This window comes from Hyperoodon ampullatus, assembly GCF_949752795.1.
Source record: "Hyperoodon ampullatus genome assembly, chromosome: 2".
Classification (NCBI taxonomy): Eukaryota; Metazoa; Chordata; class Mammalia; order Artiodactyla; family Ziphiidae; genus Hyperoodon; species Hyperoodon ampullatus.
In genome coordinates, this window is record NC_136915.1 from 33,410,932 (window position 1) to 33,424,819 (window position 13,888).

The following is a 13,888-nucleotide window of genomic DNA, read 5'->3' on the forward strand; positions in this document are numbered from 1 at the left end:
CTTGCAGATTCTGGGCTGGGGAAGAGAACTACTCCCCGCCCCACGAGCCTGCTTCCCCGGGCTCGCCCCTCTTGCTTCTGGTGCGTCTGGCCCGCGGGGAACAAGGTAGTTGGGGGAAGCCGCACCTCCACCGCGCCACCTGGTGGCCCTCAGCCCTGAACTGGGGCTGGTCCCCGGCACCCGCTTCATCACCTTTTGGCCCGTTTCATCAGCTCGGTGTTCCTAAACCTCAGCGAAGCAAGGTGGTGAAGATTCCGGATTTTGGAGCCCGAAACTTAACCTTTCTAAACCTTGGTCTCATCTGTAAAATGAAGGGATGGTAATACCTCACAGGATTGTTGTGAGGGTTTAAGAAGATAGACTATCTAGGGAAGGGATTAGACCAGGAGAGGCAAGTAGAACAAACTTAGCCCCTGGTATGGGTGGTAAGGAGAATTTTTCCCCAGGACCAGGGCTGAGATTCCCCTCCCTAATACCACACACAAAACACTCTGTAGCAGCTGTACTAGTAGAGGAAAGAATGGAGATTTGGAGTCTGGAAACTTCCCTCAAGCCCTTGCTTTGCTACTCGCTAGCTGTAGAGCCAAGTCCTTTGAGACCTCTGTCTACTTATCTGTAAAATGGGAACTTTGCTTGCAGCTGCATCTCTAGCCAAGATGATGGACATATAAGCCTTGTGTCCTCTTCTATGCAGACTTCCTTCAGTAGAAGAGGAAAAGCTAAACTATAGGGGCATTCTATTTAGACCAAGGAAAGTAACTTGGGGTAGCAGCCAATACATCATCGAGAATGCTCTAACTGGCATTCAAGGTCTGGTCTACAAGCAGCAGCCTGATTACCTGCTATCTTTCTCTCCCACCCCTGTGGTCTAAGAACACCAAACTACTCACTGTTGAAATCCCAGCAGAGGGATGTGAGATGTGCAAGCAATTCAATGTGTTTGGAGTGTGGGACACCAGGTGTGAGTTGATGTATGGGCTGAGAGAAAAGGGAAGGAAGATGACACCCTTAGTTTTGCATATGTTAGCTCCAAGATGCATGCAGGACACCTTTGAAGGCAGCAACTAGCTCTTACTAGCTTTGCAACCTCAGTACATAGAACAGCTTCTGGCTGAACTTACTGAGTGACTCAGCCAACCAGATTTTAGTGAGACAGCCTGTGTGCCCTGCTTTGTGCTGAATGGAAGGTACAGATCAGAGAGGTTCCAGGTTTGGTTGCAGCCCCGAGGCAGAGGGGTTGGGAACTGCCTTTTGGGGACTTGTTCTCTGGTCCACAGATGTCCGAGTTCTTGGTTACAAATGACAGATACATTTAAGCAGAAAATCATTTTACTGGAAAGATTTGGGGCGTAGAATCCATGGGAGGCTGGGAATATATGCTTGAGAAGTGGGTCTTCTTTCTCTACCTAGATGAGATTCCTTACTCAACAGCCCCTCCCCATGGTTCATTGTAGTAGGTGATATCTGGGGACAACCAGGAGGCGACCTCACCTCAAGAACTAGAATAAAGTGAATTAAGTTGTCTTCTGAGAGTTAAAGTGCTCCTTCACTTTGCATACTTTGATACTTTGTCTTCCTCACCAGACTGTAAGCTCAATGAGGGCAAGGACAAATGTCAGTCTTGTTGACCACTGTAACTCCAAGGCTTAGAACAGAGCCTGGCACAGTGTGGGTGCTTTGTAAATGCATTGCCTGTTTGGACACAAGCCTCTAATGCTTTAAAGTAGAGATGTGTGGATGAATTGGGAGATTGGGATTAACATATATACACTATTGTTATTAAGTATAAAATAGATAACTAATGAGAACCTACTGTATAGGAAGTCTACTCAATGCTCTGTGGTGACCTAAATGGGAAGGAAATCCAAAAAAGAGGGGATATATGTATATGTATAGATGTTTCACTTTGCTGTACAGTAGAAACTAACACAACATGGTAAAGCAACTATACTCCAATAAAAATTTTAAAAAAAGAGGAAAAAAAATAAAGTAGAGATGTGCCAGTCTACCTGCTGGAGACAGAATCACTGTCAGGCCCAGTCTAGACTGTAACCTGAAAAAAGGTATTAATGCAGCTAAAGAGAAGAAGGTGCCAGTCAGGAGGGGTCTGGACAGTCAACAAAGCAGAGTTCAAGAAGGGTTGTCAAGGCATTCACCAGAGTGTCCATCCTAGCACTGTCTGGGGACAAAGATGCTGGTCCAGGAGATGGAAGCATCATTCTTTGAAACCACCCAATTCATCCCCCACTTCACTTGTGCTCTGGATCACCAAGCGACCTGCTGAAAAACCACTCTGTTCCCCATGTAGATCCGCCCACAGGGAGAGAATGCACTCATCAGTGAACAAGATGATCCAGTCTGCTTCAAAGCCCTGCTTCCCCTTAAAACTTAATGAATTGGCATCTGATTTGAAGTATCAGTCTCATGGGCCTGGTTAATGTGTGTCTCTTCTGCAGAGACGCTGCTGCTTTTAGGGCTAATAGCTCTGCTTTCTGAGTGATGTCTGGACCCAGGATGGTGATGAATTCACGAAGGTAACAAATGCTACTCTAGGGACACTCAGTTTTTCTGCAATTTTTAATTTCCTTTATTTTCTTAAAACATATTTTGAATCAAAATAATACATGTACATAATTTTTCAAAATCAACTAAATGTATGACAAGGTTAAAAAAAAAGGCAGCCTTCTCCCCTACCCTCACCACTCCTGATTCCCACTCCCCAAGGGCAACTACTGGTTTAGCTGTTTTTTGTCCCTGATATTTCTTTCCACATTTTGACCAATACAGATAATCTATTTTAAAAATTTGGGGGTGGGGTGACATAAAAACAACAGAAATTTATTTCTCACAGCTATTGGATGGGAAGTCCAAGAGGAATTTTAAAATTCCTATTGACCTTTTTAAAATTAATTAATTTTTATTTACTTATTTATTTGTTTATTTATTTGGCTGTGTCAAGTCTTAGTCGCAGCACGTGGGATCTTTTTTGTTGCAGCGCCGGGCTTCTCTCTAGTTGTGGCATGCGGGTTTTCTCTTCTCTAGCTGTGGTGCACAGGCTCCAGAGCACATGGGCTCTCTAGTTTGCGGCATGTGGGCTCTCTAGTTGAGGCGTGCGAGCTCAGTAGTTATGGCGCAAGGGCCTAGTTACCCTGTGGCATGCGGGATCTTAGTTCCCCGACCAGGGATCGAGCCCCTGTTCCCTGCATTGGAAGGTGGATTCTTTACCACTGGACCACCAGGAAAGTCCCCCTACTGACATTTAAAATAGGAGAAGTAGCTCTTATATTTCCCTTCCCACCATACATACTTTTTAAAAATTTTTTATTTATTTAATTTATTTATTTTTGGCTGCATTGGGTCTTTGTTGCTGCGCACGGGCTTTCTCTAGTTGCAGCGAGCAGGGGCTACTCTTCGTTGTGGCACGCAGGCTTCTCATTGCGGTGGCTTCTCTTGTTGTTGAGCATGGGCTCTAGGCATGCGAGCTTCAGTAGTTGTGGCACACAGGCTCAGTAGTTGTGGCGCACGGGCTTAGTTGCTCCGCGGCATGTGGGATCTTCCCGGACCAGGGCTTGCACCCGTGTCCCCTGCATTGGCAGGAGGATTCTTAACCACTGCACCACTAGGGAAGCCCCCACCATACACACTTGGTCTTCCCTTATTCTCCCAATAGATTTATAGTTCAATTATGAAATAAATATTCAATATCTATAATATTTTGACTATATAAGTCAAATATTAGAGTATCAGAGTAATATGGAGTACTCTGACTACAATTCCTCTCTTAAAAATTTTTTTTCAGAGTTAAATTGTATTTTTTTTTCTTTTTGGCTTAGATTTCAATGTAGATATTTCTTTCTATGGATATATTTATTCTATGTATATGAAGTTAACCCTACACATTCCCACCAGAGCTACAAAGACCACTTCATATGGTCAAATGGGACAGTTAATCAATCTATCAGCTCCATTTCTTTCTTGGAAACATCACTTTTGGAGCCCTTTGTTTTTCTGTTACAATTTGAACTTAATGATCTCAAGGCCTGCTTCACAACTGTCATTTTGCAACTTCCCTTCACCATCATCCTGGAAATTCCCTTTCCTTCTCTCCTGTGTTGGCTCTCCTGTTTTCTGAAGCTCATTGCTTCTTCTTTCTTGATTTACTTCCTCACATTGGTGGTGCACATCCTTTAGCAGCTGCCTGAGAAAGGGTACTTGGGAAGTGAAATTTTTGAGGCCTTGCATTTCTGAAATTGTCTTTATTATACCCTCACCTTTGGTTGATAGTTTGGCTGGGTATAGAATACTAGATGAGAAATAACTTTCCCTAAGAAATTTAAAAGTATTGCTTTCCTGTTTCTTAGCAACCAGTATTGCTATTGAGAAGACTGCTATCATTTGATCTACAAACCTTTGTATGTGACCAGTTTCTCTCTCTGGAAGATTTTAGGATGTGCTCTTTGTCTCTGGAATTCTGATTTTTTTTTCACTGCTGTGCTTTGGTGTGGGTCTGTTGTATAATAAATAATTTGACTGGCCCTTGTCACCTGTCTTTAGGAGGTAGCCTCTAAATTCTTGGAATTTCCAGAGTGATAGGACTGTCTTTGTTATTAGGGCCCTGGTAGTTTATGCTCATGAGGTTACTCATGGTGGTCCCCTGGATAGTTTAAGATGACTCAGGATAGGGGTTGGTCAAACAAGAAAGGCCAACCTTGTGATTAGGGGGTTAGAGCTTTAAGCCATACGATACTGTCTGACCTCTAGAAGAGGGAAGGGGGCTGGAGATTGAGTTCAGTCATGCAGTCAGTGATTCAATCCATTATGCCTATGTAATGAAACCCCAATAAAAACTGGACACTGAAGCTCAGGTAAGCTTTCCTGGTTAACAGTACTCTGCATCCATGTGCTGGGAGGGTGATGTGTTCTGACTCCACAGGAAGGGGACACTGGAAGCTTCACATTTGGGACCCTCAAAACTTGTCCTGTGTGTCTTCTTTTGGCTGGTCCTGATTTGTATCTTTTTTTGCCCTAATAAATCTGTAACCATAAGTATAGCATTTTCCTGAGATCTGTGAGTTGTCCTAGTGTATTATCAAACCTCAGGGGGTAGTGGAAACTCCCTGAATTTGTAGTCAGTTGGTCAGAAATGTGGGTGGTTTGGGAACCCCTAAGCTTGCAGCTGGTGTCTGAAGTGAGGGAAGTCCTTTGGAGGACTATGCCCTTAACCTGTGAAAGTTGGCCTACTCTGGATAGCTAGTGTCAGAATTGCATTGCAGGATCTTTTTGCATTATGAACCTTCAAATCTGAAAAAATAATTGCACTCTGCAATTATTTTTTTGAAAAATTTCCCCACTCCATTCATTTTCTTTTCTTCTCTCTTTCTGAAACTCCTACTATCCTTTTCTTATCTTTTCTTCAATTTCTACCTCTGTGTGTGTGTGGTTTTGTTTTGGTTTTGGCTTGTTTGTTTGTTTTTGACTTTCCAGGAGATTTCCTCAACTTCCAACCTATAGATTTAATTTTTGGACTACTATATTTAAAAAAAATTTTTTTAGAGCTCTTTTTTTTGTTTGTTTCTCCAATGTTCCCTTTTTGTGGCTTCTTTTTTTTCCCCATGGACACAATTTTTCTCCCTCTTTTCCCTCTGAGGCTGTTAATAATAGTTTTTATATTAATTATAAATTTTGAAGTTTTCTTCTGCTCCCTGTTTTCCCTATTTCCTTGGAATCTGTCTCCCCCACCCCGCACTTGCTTTGCTCTTTTTTTTTGTTAGAGGCTTTCATCAAATGTCTGGTGATCCTTGCTGTCAGCTTTTACTTATATTAAAGAGTGAAGTATTAAAAGCTGATTGAAAGCTCTATGTGTGTGTGGTGGGGACTGGGTGGGCGGTGGTTTTTTAGTTATGGAGCTTCACTAAAGGGTGAGTAAGCAGGTATCTGGCTGTTTTACCAGGAACTCTCCAACTGTCTGTATCTGTGGGTTTTGAAATTTCCATGTAGAGAAGTCCTCTAATCTTCTACCAGGGGCAAGGTAATAAGCTTGCTTGACAGTGTTCTGGGAACCAAGAGGGGAAAAGGGGTGAGAGGGTCTTATAGTTCAGCAAATCCCCCCTCATTACAGTACAGTCTGTTACTCCTATTCTCAGCTGTGCCTGGTGTTCCCAAATCTAGAGCTTCTCAATTCAATCTCCTGACAAGCTGGAAGAGGGCAGTCACTTGGCTGCAGAGGTTGAAGGAGGAGATTTAGGAGTCTAACTCCTTATGCTTCCATGCAAGCCTCCCCTTTTCAGCCCCATCCTACAACCTGCCTTCAAATGTAGCCAGCGCCTCCTGTTCCTGAGCTGTTCTTGTGTTCTGATGCAGTTATAGACTTGTTTCTTGTTGGCACTTCTCTCTCTTCCTCACTCCCTGGATAAGGAGTTGTATTTCAGCTTCCTCTGGCCTTTTGCTAAGGCAGCCAGCCCTTATCCATCTGGTTTCCAGCTTCACATCTCTCAATTGCTGTTGTCTCCCCTACTCTTTCTTTCTTTTTTAAAATTAAAGTAGGGAATTCCCTGGTGGTCGTGTGGTTAGGACCCTGTGCTTCCACTGCAGGGGGCATGAGTTCGATCCCTGGTCAGGGAACTAAGATCCCACATGCTGTGCAGCGTGGCCAAAATAAATGAATAAAGAAGTAAATAAAAAATTAAAGTTAAATTTACATAACATCAAATTCACCATTTTAACCATTTAAAGTGTACAATCCAGTGGTTTCACAAGGTGGTACAACTGTCACATCTAATTCCAGAACATTTTCATCTCTCCTCCCCCAAAACCCATATCCATTAAACAGTCATTCCCTGCCCTCCTACACCCTGGCAACCTTTAATCTACTTTCTGTCTCTGTGGATTTGCCTTTTCTGAACATTTCATATAAATGGAATTATACAATATGTGACTGTTTGCATCTGGCTTCTTTTGCTAAGCACTGTGTTTTCAAGGTTCATCCATGTTGCAGCGTATATCAGGATTTCACTCTTTTTCATGGCTGAATAATATTTCATTGTATAGATATGTCACATTTTGTTCATTCATCTGTGGATGGACATTTGGGTTGTTTCCACTTTTTGGCCATTATGAATAATGTTGCTATCAACATTCATGTACATGTTTTCGTTTGAATATATGACTTTGATTCTTTTGGGTATATACTTAGTAGTAGAATTGCTGTGTCAGGTGGCAACTCTATGTTTAACTTTTAAAAAAAAATAACCTGATATTTATTTTTTAATTTATATTTATTTATTTACTTATTTGGCTGCATGCGTGGGATCTTAGTTCCCCGACCAAGAATCAAACCCACGCCCCCTGCAGTGGAAACACGGAGTCTTAACAACTAGACCACCAGGGAAGTCCCTTATGTTGAACTTTTTGAGGAACTGCCAAACTTTTTGAGGAACTGCCAAACTGTTTTCCACTGTGGCTGCACTATTTTATATTCCCACCAGTAATGTATAAGGGTTCTGATTTTTCCACATTCTTGCCAACACTTATTTTCAGTTTTTATTACTGTTATTTTTATTGCCATCTTAGTGGATGTAAGGTGGTATCTCACTGTGGTTCTTTTGGCGGGGGCGCGCCTCGAGGCTTGCAGGATCTTAGCTCCCCAACCAGGGATCAAACCCAGGCCATGGCAGGGAAAGTGCCAAGTCCTAACCATTGGACTGCCAGGGAATTCCCCTCGTGGTTTTGATTCACATTTCTCTAACAACTAATAATATTGAGCATCTTTTCATGTTTATCGGCCATTAGTATATCTTCTTTGGAGACTGTCTCTTCAAATCCTTTGCCCATATTTTAATTGAATTGTTTGTCTTTTTGTCATTGTCTGGATACTAGACCCTTATCAGATACATGATTTGCAAATATTTATTTCCATTCTGTGGATTACCTCTTCACTTTTTTCATAGTGTCCTTTAATTCACAAAAGTTTTTAATCTCAATGAAATCCAATGAATCTACTTTCTCTTTTGTTGCTTGTGGTTTGGAGCATCATATCTAAGAATTCATTACCAAATCATGCAGATTTACCCCTATATTTTCTTCCTAGAGTTTTGTAGTTTTAGCTTTTATATTTAGGTCTTTGATCCATTGGAGTTAAATTTTGTATATGGTGGGAGGTATGGGTCCAACTTCTCCCATTCCTTTCTTTCCTTTTTTTCTTTTCTTCCTTCCTTCCTTCTTTCTTTCTTTCTTTCTTTCTTTCTTTCTTCCTTCCTTCCTTCCTTCTCTCTCTCTCTTTCTTTCTTTCTCTTCTTTCTTTCTTTCTTTCTTTCCTTCTTTCCTTCATGCAACCATCACCACAATTTCCAGAACATTTTCATCACCCCCAAAAGAAATGCCACACCCATTAAGCAGTCATTCCCTTCCCTTGTGAGTTTATACTTTTTTCCTAATCCATTTACTGTCATTTTAGTGGAATTTCAGGAATCAGTGGAGATAAACCCATGTGATCAATGCTCATGTTCAGCCAGAAATCTGCTCTCCCTTTCAAACTTCAACAATTCTCACTTTCATTAGGCAGATTCCTGAGCCAGGTGGTCTGAGAGGGCTTACTGGAAGAGGGAAATTTCATCTGAGCCTTAAAAATGTTTAGGATTCCAGTGGAAGTTAAGGAGATGAAGGTGGGAGAAGATGAGAAGGGAGAGTTAGGGAAGAGAAAGGGAGAAGGAGGGGAGATGAAGGACTCTGGCGTCAACACCAGAAAAATTTAATCAGATTAAAATCTGGTTTCTTATCCCAAGTCTGTGGCTCTGCTTGAGTTTCACTGAAAAGCAATCCTTTCCTTAGAACCCTAAGAAATGTGGCCTTGCCTTGAGTGCAGTGAGAAAGGAGTTCTGGGGTCTTTGCACCTCACTCTGCAGCCAACCTGGGGAAGGGGCCAGGTCTAGAGGGACAGGGACAGCTTTCAAGAACGGAGATGGGTAGGCTAAATATAAAACTTCTCTGTTTGCAAGCTGCGTCACACCGAGTCAGCTTGTACTGCCTCTCAGTTTTCTCATCTGTAAAGTGGTTATCCTTATCTAGTAGCATTATTGGAGAATTAAATAATACTGTTGGCAAAGCACTTAGCACAGTGCCTGGCCCAGAAGAGAATTTCAAAAATGTCAGTCTTCTTTTCTTTCTTTCTTTGGAGATTCAAGGTAAACAATATATGTGGGGTCTCAATCAAGGCCTTGACTGTATGGTGAAGGGGCTTGAACTGAAGCTGAAAGCAATGGAGAATTATTGGAGGTTTGTGAGTGGAGGAGTGACACAGATATATCTGTGCTTTGGAAAGATCACTTCTGGAAGAAGAGAGTCTAAGCATAATGCAGGAGAGGGAGCCCCAGCTCTGCATCTAATTGACTCCTTTTTCTCATGTGTGCCCGACACATATGAATGGTCCTCATCAGTGTTTTACAAGTGGACTATGAATTATGTGAAAACTTAAGCCCTAATACAAACAAGGCACTCACAAGTTTGCCTTTTTTAGAGGTAGGCCTGATGGGAGTGGGGGGAGCTGATGTAGCCAGCCTGAGCTATCACATGGGGGATGAGATGGAATTTTTGAGAAGCTCTGGAGATCATGATCATGGCTGTCGTCCAGGGGCCCTCCACGACTGCCCCTCATAGAGATGGAATATCACGTGCCTCGTGCCTGAGGATAATTGTGAAACCATATGAACTCTCCTTAAGAAACTTTGTCCGTGAGGGATGACAAAACCTCATCCACACGCTGCTCTGGGTTCTGACCTCTGGGCACAGGTGGAGCCAGGGAATCACCTGGAATCACCCTTCTGTCCACTAGAGGGAAACCCAGGCTAGAGAGCCGGTGACTCCTGTGTGTAGGAGCCCTGAGGCAGGAGAAGGAGCTGCCACCCTTGGGGCCTGAGTGACCTAGGCCCAGTGCTGTGCTGGAGTTGTTGCCTTTTCAGGAATCGTGGGAACAGGTTGTTACATGTGGTCATTAAAAATTAAATTATATAAATGTACATTTAAATAAATATGAAAAACAAAGATAGTAGAGACTCCAAACTCATCATTCCCCAGTTGTTTTACTGTATTTTACTATTATCTACTATATCTGTTATGGTGGAAGTATTATAGCATGGTGTGCTACTGTCCAACTCCCAACTAGAAAGTTTTCCCCCATCAGAAGGGTGCTTCCGGGCTTCCCTGGTGGCGCAGTGGTTGAGAGTCCGCCTGCCGATGCAGGGGACACGGGTTCGTGCCCCGCTCCGGGAAGATCCCACATGCCTCAGAGCGGCTGGGCCCATGAGCCATGGCCGCTGAGCCTGTGCGTCCGGAGCCTGTGCTCCCCAACGGGAGAGGCCACAGCAGTGAGAGGCCCGCATATCGCAAAAAAAAAAAAAAAAAAAAGAAGGGTGCTTCCCTCAGGAAGCACCCACCTGGGCCTGTCTTCCCAGGCCTGGCTCCAGTCCCTGGCCCCAAATGTTGGATCAGCTACACAGAACACTGTGCAAGAACAAGCAAGACACTGGTGTCAGACAGATCAGGGCTCCACCATCCCCTCACTGCCTGATCTGAGAAAGGCACTTAACCCATCTGGTCTTCAGTCTCCTAACTTGTCAAATAGGGGTAGGAATACTCATCATGCATGACCATTGTGAAAATTAAACGAGATCATCCGTACAGAGCTCTCGGCTGGGCCTTCCCATCACCTAGGAAGGTGTTCTCATGACGTAGAAGCTATTATCATTATCATACTTGTGGAGGGGTGGGGTGGGTGCTGAATTTAAATTGGCTCTGAGTCCTGGGCCACCCTGACACTCGGTGTGTCAAGGAAGGGGCGTGAGACGGGAAGGACCAGGAGGCAACAAATCCGTCGTGGCACCGCTGGCTGACCTGCCCCAAGCACACAGCCAGGAAGTGGACCCACCCCGACTCCAGGGCTGGGGCTTGGGGGGCGGAGGGCGGCAGCCGGACGTCTCAGGCCCGGCGGTTGTGCGCAGGAAGCGGTGGCCGGGGCTGTCCCGGAGCCTCAAAGCGGCGGAAGGGAGGGAGCAGCCGGCACCTGCATTGTGCAAGGCTCGCTCCCGCTGAGTCGCCGCGGACCCCCTGGCGCGCGTTCTTGGCGTTCGCTGGTGGGGCGGGGCCCGCGGCGTTCAGGCAGGTGGTTACTGGGCAGGGAAGACTCGATCTGCCCTCATGCCTTCATGCCTTCACTCATTCATATACCCATCAATTATCAAGGTGCGGCAGGCACCGGTCCATGATCCCAAGGACCTTCGCAGTTGGTGGCTCTGTGGTCAGATGGCTGGGTTGGAATCTTGGCTCCGCCACCCAGTAGCTGTGTAACTTGGGCAAATGACTTAACCTCTCTGGACCTCAGCGGGTGGAATGTTGGATTAAATGAGCGGACGTGGCTCCACTACTTCATGGAGTGTTGGATTAAATGAATTCCGTGTGAAGCACTTGGAATCATGGCTGCAATCAGTCAGCATTAAGTGTAGGATCTTTTCAAAAAATAGTTTTTATTATTGCAAAAGACCATTTCAAGAGTGGCGTGGAGGATGCACTAGAGGGGCCAAAAGTTGCACACTGGAGGCCTGAACAGTGGTTTTAAAGATTTTGAAAACTGATTGCCAACCTTTGAAAATTGTGAAACTTCATCTAAAACTCAGATTTGGGCTTCTTTTTAAAAGATTGATGGTCTGGGAAGCTTGTGTTTCATAACCTGCTATTGGCTATTGTGCTAGAGGCAGTCTCTTTATTTATAGTGTGTTTTCCTATATCTTTTGCAAAATGCTGTTAATTGTTTTACTAGAAAAAAAAACGCTTGGGCAATTCCCCTGTTGCAAGCGTCTGCAAGGCAAATTTATTTTGAAAGCCAGATATTATATTTAAGTTGTGGTTATTGATTGCCTTGGTTTTAAAATGTTGCCTTCTGGGATATCTCCTTTAAAAAAAAGATTTCTTAAACGTGTCAGAATGGGGCAGTTCATGTCATTTGCGTCCCCTGAACCAAAAAAAGATCTGAAGTCCTTTGCGTTTTCACAGCTGGGCTAGAGGCCAGAAGTTAGTGATTAGGTGGAAGGTGTCGAGACCTTACCAGGAAGTGAAGTGGAGATGGAGCGAAAGAGCAGACAGGTGTCAGGAACTTCGAAAGTAGAATTGACAGCATGTGGGGAATGGGAGAGAAAGAGGAGACAGGTTGACTCTTGGGTTTCTGGCCTGAGGGAATGGGTGGAAGGTAGACCCATTCACTGACCTGAGGGTCCAGAGGAGGGGAATGAGTTTGTTTTTAGCCATGTGGGGTCTGAGAGTCTGCGTCAGTCATGAGATCAGTGAGGTTTCTCAGATCTGGTGCTCAAAAGAGAGAGCCAGCACTAAGACACACCGCTGGTGAGACAGGAGGCCTGGTTAAATCACCCTAGGGGGGACTTCCCTGATAGCGCAGTGGTTAAGAATCCACCTGCCAATGCAGGGGACACGGGTTTGATCCCTGGTCCGGGAAGATCCCATTTGCCGTGGAGCAACTAAGCCCATGCACCACAACTACTGAGCCTGCGTGCTGCAACTACTAAAGCCTACGAGCCTAGAGCCTGTGCTCTGCAACAAGAGAAGCCACTGCAATGAGAAGCCCGTGCACCGCAACGAAGAGTAGCCCCCACTCACCACAACTAGAGAAAGCCTGCACGCAGCAACCAAGACCCAACGCAGCCAAAAAAAAAATCACCCCAGGGATGTGTGGGAAGAACAGAAGGCCCAGGAAGGATCCTGAGGACCTCTTTACATTAAGAGATGAAGGCACTGAAGGAATTGGAAGATGTAAAAGGAGGAGGAGAGGAGCCTGCAAGACTTTGCAGGGTCCAGAATCTCTTCCTTTTACATCCCCTGCCTTGCCAGGGGGACTTATCCTCCATCTGCAGCACTGGACCTCTCCCCAGTATCTCACCGCAGAGGTGGACTAAAGAATAGTTAAGGGGCTTCCCTGGTGGCGCAGTGGTTGAGAATCTGCCTGCCAATGCAGGGGACACGGGTTCGAGCCCTGGTCTGGGAAGATCCCACAAGCCGCGGAGCAGCTAGGCCCGTGAGCCACAACTACTGAGCATGCACGTCTGGAGCCTATGCTCCCCAACAAGAGAGGCCACGATAGTGAGAGGCCCGCGCACTGCGATGAAGAGTGGCCCCCGCTCGCCGCGACTAGAGAAAGCCCTCGCACAGAAACGAAGACCACACAGCCATAAACAAACAAACAAACAAACAAACAAATAAATAAAAGAATAGTTAAGGAGGAGGGATTCTGACCAGAGCCTGATGTAGCCTGAATGGTAAGATGGGGGCAAGACCCCAGTCAAGTTCAGAACACCTAAGTGCCCTTCAGAAGCTCCTTCTTGCCCCCCAGGGTCACTTGGTGGGCCTCTGGAACACTATTGGGAAGGGGAGCTCAGAGGAAGAGCCCAGCTGGGCCCCTCTGGCTGCAGAGTGAGCAAACAGGGCACCCAGAACATTCTCAGCTGTGAGGAAGTTGGGAGTCCAGAGGTACCTGGAGCTGCCACATGGTAGGATAACAGGTCAGGTGAGGGAACCCCAACCCTTGTGACCAAAAGGTATTGCGACTGTTATTGGTAGAGGCCAGTGATCTTACTTGGAAGCCAGAGACCCGGGCTGGGTCAGGGCTGAGCTTTGAAACATGCGTTGACTCTTACTATGTGCCAGGCACCATCATGCATATTTTATCTGATCGTCATAAAAACTCTATGGAGGAAATGCAATCTTCTCCATTCTACAGAAGAAGAAATTGAAGTGCAGAGAACATAAGTAACATGCCAAGGACATTCAGCTGGTGAGAGGCAGAGTTGGGAGGACAAGGCTGGATGGAGCTCAGGCTCCATCCCTACGGTTT